Consider the following 9,883-nt stretch of genomic DNA (forward strand, 5'->3'; position numbering starts at 1 on the left):
GGTTGAGGTAATGATTTGCTTAGGGTAAAAGTTTATTCCAAAAATAAACTTTACCATAATATTTTAATGCAAAATATTAGATTTCCTTCCAAAGGGATTAATACGTGACCAACGTCCTTAAGGACTTTGACGTGAAGATGCTGTCCAATTCTAAATTGGAGTTCAAGTAATAATTTATATTAAAATTACCAATCCCATTCTTATGGGATGAAATAACCGACGGTGACTTTCACGTCAATCCAATTCTTAATTGGATTGATCATATATATATTTCAACCAAGACATATAATTTAATTTTCTATTCCAAAAATAGAAAACTTCAATTTGTTCACAATATTAATTATATCCTCTGTGCTAGCAAAGAATATAATAATATTTCATTTGGACTAATAACTTTATCTTACTTGACTAATTAAATTCTTTAATTTAATTATCAAATAATAAAGTAATTAATCCTTTAGCAAAGATCAGAACACTCGTTAGTGTGCGACCCCATAGGTTCAATACTAAACCGGTAGTAAATTGATCACATCAATATACTAATCAAGGGTGGCGTCTAGCAACACTCCTTAACGACCGGATAGCATGAAGTATACAATTTACTCTCAAGAACCAGTAGAAGAATAATGTAGTAATTCCTTCTGTCCTTATAGCTCTGGATCACCCTAGGATATGGTTCAACTGTCAAATCCTAATAGGCGACCAACTATGTGTTCATGTCAAATATAATCGACCATTGAATGACCTAAGAAACTCTTTTCTTCTTTTCATTCAATTGCCCTGGCCAAGGTCTTAGTTTGGTCGTTTATAATTCATGACGACATGGAGCTTAAACTCATTACCAAGAGTTGACAGATTCCATCTTGATCAATCACTAATTCTACAAGTATTTAATCATACCCAATATCCTTTCAACTATCGCGCTAGGGCCATAGGTGTCTAGTATCAAAGCACAACAAATAACTTGTCAATTACTATGACGATCTCAGGTCAAAGGAAATTCTTACATCACATTCTTCAAGAGAATATACTATTGAGAGTTTATGGTAATTCTAACCATTAGGAATTATCCAATGAGTCTGTTCAATGATCATATCTCTATATGCATCATCTATCTATGTGATTTAGTTAATGAGATCAACTAATCTTTATCCCATAAAGACGGTCACATAAATATTGATCTAACCGGATTACTAATGTCCAAATTAATAAACCTACGATCAAGAACAAATTTAGATTAAATTGTAAGAGACTTTGCTCTCATTATCATGATCTCTATCACGATGACAAATCTCAAAATTTAATCAAGGACCTTATCAAATTAATCAAGCAATTAATAACAATGATAAAAGAATATCAAATGCCATATATATATTTTATATCAAATGACGTTCACAAAAATATGTTCAAATCATCAAATATGATATTGGATCTAGGGTATATCTACTATATTCCTAACATTTTTAATATTAATTTCCCAGCTTAACTTGGAGTGTTGTATTATCTTGAAAAGATGGAGGGGGGTGTGGTCTTACCTCCAAAGATTATAACACAAGGACAAAGGATATCCTTCAAAAAGAACAAGAGAGAAGTATAATAATGTTACTCCCCTGTTCGACAAAAAATCAACTAAGCTTGTTCAACTAAAAAAAAAAAAATTGCCTTATTGTATTTTGTTATAATGGTAGGCATTTGCAACCTGTCCAAGATAAATATCCCTGGTACCCAAAGGCAAACGTAGAATTTAGAGATAGCAGGATTGCAAGTAGACAAATATAAAGGGATTGTGCTAGAGCATAGAATCGAACCCAAGTCAATCAGCCTAGGAGCAGCTCTAAGCTGCAGATGCAACAATTTCCCTCAAACAGCTTTCGGTTATTAGGGTGCCTACCTAACTAAATATATACTTGTTTCTCAAGGTATATATATAGCCCGTATACACATATTTATATAGGAATATTGTTTTTCGAGCTTAACGGGTGCTGGTGACCCCCTACTTTCCATGTAGGTCCACCTCTATTGGTACCCAATACTAATAGTAGCCTTCAAAATTTTCAAAGTTGGCATCTCATGTTTTGCTAGGGAATTAATGAATGAGTAATCGTTTTGTGTGACCATGCTGGCATAGGATCCTAATTCGCGACAAAAAAATATGATAACTAGTGAGACTTGTGTGTAAAATTTGAGTTCATTCCGAGTTGATTTGATATGTTTCGGCGCGAGTTTATTGAAGTTGAAAGTTCGAAAGTTTATTAAGTTTGATTTGAGGTGCATTTTGTCGTTTCGATGTTGTTATGCATGATTTGAGGCCTCAAGTAAGTCCGTAATGTTATGGGACTTGCTGGTATGTTCGTACAGGGTCCCGAGGGGTTCGGGTGAGTTTCAGATAGGTTTCAGTTGTGTTCCGCTCGTTATTCTTACGTTTCGACGTCGTTTGTTAGGCATAAATGGTACCACATTGAACAAATGAGATCCTATTTCGGTTTTAAATGAAACATTATATCCGTATCGTAATTACGGAGCCATAGCAAAAAGAATCATCGAATTTGGACATCATATGAGGATTTTAGGGTCATTATACTAAGAATTGGGTTGCCAGATTTTTCAGATTAATTACGAAATTTCCACTGACTTCGTATTTAAAAATCTGCATTATTTCCAATTATTGAAACCGACATATCTCCTTCATTATAAGGTCAAATTGAATGATTCAAAAGCCTAACTTGACTGAAAAACGAGGCAGAACAGCTGGGCAAAAATACTTAAAATCGAAGGTTTGTTCATTTGGTCATATTTTGAGTTGGGGAGCTCGGATTTGGACAATATTTGGAGGCGATTTTCACCTTATGGATTGGGGTAAGAGTTCTATACTCGATTTTGGTTATATTTTATGAATCCATCTTTGTTTTTGGCATTTGATTGACGATTTCAAAGTAAAATTTGGGGTTTTGACTAAAATTTCATAAAGTAAATTTTTGAGTTTTGAACATCGATTCGGAGTCGGATTTGAGTGAAACTAGCATGGTTGGACTCGTAATTGAATGGGTTGTCGAATTTTGTGAGTTTTGTCGGGTTCCGAGGGGCGGGCCCTGGTTTGACTTTTTGGTGGATTTTGGGATTTTGGTTAAAGATTCGACCTTTATCGGTTGGGTTTGTTTCCTTTGGAAATATTTGATGTATTTGAGTTGCTTTTGGCTAGTTTCGAGCCGTTCGGAGGTCGGTACGCGCGGGATGGCATTTTTTTAGCATCGTTTGGCTTGCTGGGTATTGGATTTAGCTTGTTCGAGGTAAGTAACGCTTCTAAACTTGGTACTGAGGGTATGAAACCCCAAATTACGTGTTATGTGATTGATGTTGAGGTGACCTGCATGCTAGGTGACGGGCGTGTGGGTGTGCATCGTGTGAATTGTGACTCCGTTATTTCTATAGTACTGTGTAGTTACCTGATCTTATATGTAACCATGAAATTTCTACGTACTTGAGCTATTGAGCTGTGATCTATCTTAGAAACCATGTCTGGGCTACATGTTTATTCTGTTGGGACTCACTGAGGTCATTTTTTATTTTGAGTTATTTGCTTTCATTGCTTTATTACTCAGTCATGTGCATTCATATACATATCATATCTCAGTCTATGTGGGCTAGTTTCATGGCATTGTGAGCCCGAGAGACTAGAGAGATTGATGACTGAGTGAGGCCGAGGGCCTGATTGTGAGTGACTTTTATGGGATCGGGCTGCATGACGCAGCGGTTATACTGATTTACGATAGCGCTTGGGTTGAAGGAGCCACTCCGGAGTCTGCACACACCCCCAGTGAGCGCGGTTGATTATATTGAGGGATTGATCTTCCCTGGACATGGATCTTGTCCGAAGAATTTATATACCTGGAGATGGATCTTCCCCACGAGATGGATTTGGCCTTACTCGGTACTGAGTGACTGATGGTCAGTTGATGTATATATTCTAGGATGGATTTTCCCTGGGCCGGAATGGCCATATACAGTACAATGTGATTGAGCATGATGAGTGAAAAGTGTGAGACAATGAGATTGAGTACTCTGAGAGTATGAGTACATAAGTTCATCTCTGAGATACATTGCATTGACATGCACACATGACATACATGCATAAAGATGCATTTTCCTCATGTTGTACGGTATCACGTCATTCATGACTTCTCATACATATTGACATATGGGCATAGACAGGTATTTTACACTTACTATCTGGAAAGAAATGAAACATCTTATTTATTGTGGAAAGGAATTTTGGGAAAAATTACAATTTTCAAACTTACTCATATTTTCGAGGATTTCGGTGAAGGATTTGGACTTTCACTAATATACTTGAAAAGCGAAACTATTTTTCGGAAAACTATGAAAAAGTTGAGCATTTTATCTCTGAGTTACTTCTTTTATTACTTGTTTTACGTTGTTATGAACTGTTGTTGGCTATTGGTAATGAACCCGACCTTTTGTTCTAGCTCGTCACTACTTTAGGTTTGTTACTTATTGAGTACATGGGTCGGTTATTCTCATACTACACTTCTGCACCTTGCGTGCAGATGTTGGCTGCTGATGTTGATGTGATCGACGGGAGCTGGAATTAAAGACGTACCTGCATTCCAATTGTAGCTGCCTCTTGTTCATGGTAGCCTTAGAATATAAAAATCTGTTTATGTACTTTTCAAACGGATGATATATTTATTTCATACCAGCTTTGTAAATTCTTATCTTAGAAGCTCATGATTTGCACTACCAGTCCTTGGAAAACGTATAATATTCAGATAATTTCTTTTATTTATTTGTTTTACAAATTTCATTGGAATTGGATAGTTGATAATTGGCTTACCTAGAGGGTTGGGTTAGGTGCCATCAGTATTAGTTGAATTTTGGGTCGTGACAGATTGGCATCAGAGATCTAGGTTCATAGGTTCTATGAGTCATGAGCAAGTATCTAGTAGAGTCTTGCGGATCGGTATGATGACGTCCATACCTATCTTCGAGAGGCTACAGGACATTTAGGATATACTTCTGATCTTTCTTTCCTTATCGTGCGACATTGATTCAACTTGAAGCGTAACTCTTTGAATTCCTTCCACGCATTCGTATGCGTATGTGAGCACTTGGTATCGACTGTGCATCGATGGCTTGTGATTCCATGGATGAGGTGCGAGATGTGATTTCAGTGTGCTGATGATAGGCCAGTCTGGAGGACTTGAGGCCTGGTTTTGACTGTAGCTTGAGCATAGAGATTTCGATTGTGTGAGCACGTGCTTTTGGACTTATAAGTCTGGTAGTGTCCCTATTAGTGGAATTTATGGCTCGATGAGTGGTTGGATGGCTATATAACGGGTATTATGTGACTGAGGGAAGTGTTCAGATTGTTTGAATGTGACGAAAAGAGTTTGCTTGAGATGTAATAAAAAGGAATATTGGATGCTTGATTTCTGTCTTTATTTTACGTATAGTCTCGAGTTATGGGTATGTTGAAGGATCTTTCATGTTGGTTAATTATGGAACGAATTAGATTCTCATGTCTTGTTGATGAGTTTAGAATCAGGAAGATTAAGTGATTGCGTAGTAGTTGTGACTGTTGAAGGGTATAGAGAGATGTCAGTTTGAGGCAAAGCAGATGGGTTATCTCCTGCAGGGTGTCCTGAGGTTGTGTGATCCCTATGTTGTTTTGTAGAAAGTTCTCATTTACCAGTGAATTATATGTGTCGCAATTTGAGTTTGGATCGCTTGTGGAAGTTGGCTTGACTGTTACAAGGGTGAATGCGAGATTTGCAGATAATTTGAAGTATTAGATGGTTTGTGTTATAGGAGCTCATGGAGGATTTAGTTTAATCGAACTGCGGTATTATGGAAGTAATAGAGGATGGGCATTGTGAGTTAATGTGTGTTTTGATCTATCTTTGGGCCAAGTGGGGCAGTCTCCTATTGAAGATTTGATTGCATGGTTATGTATTGCATCGGTTTCAGTCTGAGGCATGCTTGTGGATCGGTTATGACTTGCAGATGTTGGTTTTGAGGATGAATTAAGCAAGGAGATTTCTGGATGCATGATGTATTACACTTTATGGGTATATAGGAAACATTGAATGATTGAGTTGTTATTCGTAAAGGATGTAGTGCGCATGGAGTAGGATTCACTCGGTTGCTTAGAGGTGTGGATTACTTCTTTGGGTGTTGTCGTGCTAATGGGGCACAGATTGTTCGGGCCGTATGGGGCAGTGCAATTGAGAGTTGAGCAGAGTGGAGGACTCTCGAGAAGGTTCTAATGGGTTCAAGATTTATATGTAGCAATTGAGAATTTTTCTAGATTTGTATATGGCTAGGGTATGAGATTTGAATTAGATGGTGTCGAGACTCCGTTATTTTTATATCATTATGGAGTATACATTTCAGTATCAGGAAGTGATTGTGATTCGATGAATTAATCTTTCCAGACTTCTTTTTTATTTTATTTTAATAGGTGTTTATTCCATTTCCCTAACAACTTGTAACAGCAATGAAGTAGAGTTGTTTTCATGTCTCTTATAGCAGGCTCTAAAACAAGAATCTGTTTATGTACCTTTACAAATATATATTTTGTTTCTCTTTAATTAGAAAAACTATAATAGGAAGTTGGATATTAAAGAGGTTTTGTTGCTTTTCCTTTCTAAAGACATATATATCCATCACGTTTTCAATTACAAATCATCTATAAGATTTTGTGTAGAAGTTACAAAATTTAATGATAGATAAATTTGGATCCGTTACAAGAATTAAAACAAAAACAACTTTGATGACACTAGTAAAAAGATTAAACCTAATGTTCGAGTTGCATGGTTGACAATTTATGCTGCTTTCACTTAATTAAGTGCAAGATTCTAATCTATTAAGTATTGTTTGCTCTTGCAATATTATAAAGAAAAAGTAAGGTACGACGTAATAATTATTAGATAAAAATATAGGATAAAAGATAAAATAGAATTTCTTATTATATAAAATGTAGGATAAAAGATAAAATAGAATTTCTTAATAATAAAAAAGAGTAAGACAAGAGAAAAAAATTAGGAAACGACGTGACCACACCAAATCGGTCGTTCCATAAAGTGACACTTTTCGTCGTTACATAACGACGGGTTTAACGATACGATATAATAAAATTTAAGTAACAATCAAAATAAATATTGTATTTGAATACGATAAAACACAACAGGTAACCATCCAAATAGCGTAAAAAAACTATCACTTTATGTAAAAGTAAGTAATAGTTGCTAATTCTGTACCAAAAATAATCTCTTATCTAACTCTCAGAGAAAATAATATACGTGTGATTTTCCATTTGGATTGCAGTGTGGTAAGTCTCAAATTAATGCACTTATTTTGCATGGTAAATTTTAAATGGTGCTCTACTAGCTTTTTAAGATTATGCACGTACTTTTATTTTATATTAACATTCCAAAATGCAGTATATAATGCTTGTACACCAAAAGTAAGTGAGGTGTTGGAAGCGAAATAGTATAGTTAATTTTCCTAATTTTGATAAAACACAAAGCTTGCATATATATATATATATATATATTCTCTAAAACTAACAAATAAGGATCCAAGTAGTGGCCGAACCTCCTTCCTTATAACATGCTTCAATGGAATAAATGCATTATCATTATTTGAGTAAATTTCATTTATGGTGAAACTAATATCGGCCGCTAGCCACAAATTGCAATATGCATTTTATAGCCCAAAATCATTTATAACGGCTAGCCACCGAATTATACATCTGACCCACAAGCACAAATACAGGTTCATTGGAGAAATGATTTTCGGCCCAAAATGGTTTAGCCGGAAAACTTCACCGGAATTCACGGTCGTCTGAATTCAAATAGCAAGCAAACCATCTTTTAGATCTAGATTTTCGTAATATCAAAAGCCCAAAGCAATAAATAAAACGAGAAGAAAGAGTCGCCGGATTTAATGGAGGGTCGTCGGTGTTTGGGTTTCCATCCAGATCTAAAGCCAACGAAATCGAGCACGGTGGGTTAGGCTAACTGGGTTTTGATTTCGATTTCATGATTTGTTGTGAGGTCGAAGTTGGAGCCTGGGCACCACTAATATTAATGCTACAATGGTTAAGATTTGACAAATCTTGTATTCAATTCTTGAAACCTTCCATTTCACCATGGAAGTCAACAGTGTCTTTTCTGATCATTGTCATTTTCTCTTTGTAATTTGTTTCAGAGGGTTGGCTCCCATTGGCGCCCAAGTATCAATTACTCTCCTATCCTGTATTGCAACTCGTGCATATCAAACATGAATATTTTATCAATCTCTTTTTTGGACCAACTTTTTCATAAAAAATTGTATATGAGGCTAATATTTAAAAGTCATTTTAGATTATATTAGATTGGAGAGCATTTCTTTTGAATATTGGTATATTACAAAATATATATACAAAATAGATTGTCACTATACAATTTATATATAATAGACTATCACATTACAAAATATATACAAAAATAGACTGTCATTATATAAAAAATTATAATGAATAGACTATCACTATACAAAATATATACAAAATAGATTGTCACTATACAAAAATATACTAAATAGATTGTCACTGTGATGACCCAAAAAGTCATCTCTTATTTTAGAAGTCAAATCTGTGTTCCGAGGCCTCAAAAACCTCTTTTTGTCTCTCATCGATTTGCGTGCGCAGTCCGGACGTATATCCAGAAAGTCTTTATGTGAAAAATTTGAGAAAATGCTAAATTTTGCCTTTAAAATTAAATTAAGTTGACTTCGGTCAATATTTTGGGTAAACGAACCCGGACCCGTGATTTAACAGTCCTGGAGGGTCCGTAAAAAAATATGGGACTTGGGCGTATGCCCGAAATTGAATTTCGAGGTCCCTAGCCCGAGAAATAAATTTTTGAAGAAAATTATTTAACTGAAAATATTAGGATTTTTGGAAATTTAAGAACATTCGATCTTGTTGGTATCGGGCCCGTATCTTGGTTCCGTAGCCGGGTGAGTTTCGGATAGGTTTCGGGATATTTTGGACTTAGAGATTTCTGTTGTTTTGCTGTTGCAGGTGCACAGATGCATCCTTCTTCGCGTTCGCGAAAGAACTCTCGCGAACGCGAAGAGTAAAATTGTCTGAGGGAAAATTCCTTATACGCGAATGCGAGGCATAGGTCGCGAACGGGGAGCGTTGAGGAAGTTACCCATCGCGAACGCGAAGGCCATGTTGGCAGGGACCTGGGGGAGGGGTGAAATACTCTACGCGAACGCGGCCAACGGCTCGCGAACGCGAAGGTCGGGGGGGGGGGGGGTGAACCTTCGCGAACGCGTACAGTACCTCACGAATGCGAAGGCTCTTCTAGCCAATGCTTCGCGAACGCGATAGGCTTCTCGCGAAAGCGAAGAAGACGTCCAGCGAATTTAAAACAGAACCTAGGTCGGGATTAGACCAAAATTTTATATCTTCTTCAATAGTTACCCACCTTGGGCGATTATTGAAGTGGGGATTCAACACCAAACCACAGGTTTGTGTTCTTAAACTCATCTCTTTCATTTTCCATCAACACCCATTAGATTTCTAGGCCTAAATCTTGTTCTTTAAGGGTAGGAATTAGGGATTTTCGGGAAATTGGGGATTTTGTAAATTTGGGAATTTAGACCTCGATTAGGGGTCGGATTCCGAAACTAATTACATATCTGGGCTCGGGAGTGAATGGGTAATCGGGTTTTGGTCCGAACTTCGAGTTTTGACCAAGCGGACCCGGGGTCGGGTTTTGACTTTTTGGGAAGAATGTTGGAAAATCTACAATCTTTCATTTGAATTGGTTTCTTTGGCTTCAATTAATGTTAATAAGTAAATTATGAATAA

Source organism: Nicotiana attenuata, unplaced genomic scaffold (assembly GCF_001879085.1).
Source record: "Nicotiana attenuata strain UT unplaced genomic scaffold, NIATTr2, whole genome shotgun sequence".
In the NCBI taxonomy this organism is placed as follows: Eukaryota; Viridiplantae; Streptophyta; class Magnoliopsida; order Solanales; family Solanaceae; genus Nicotiana; species Nicotiana attenuata.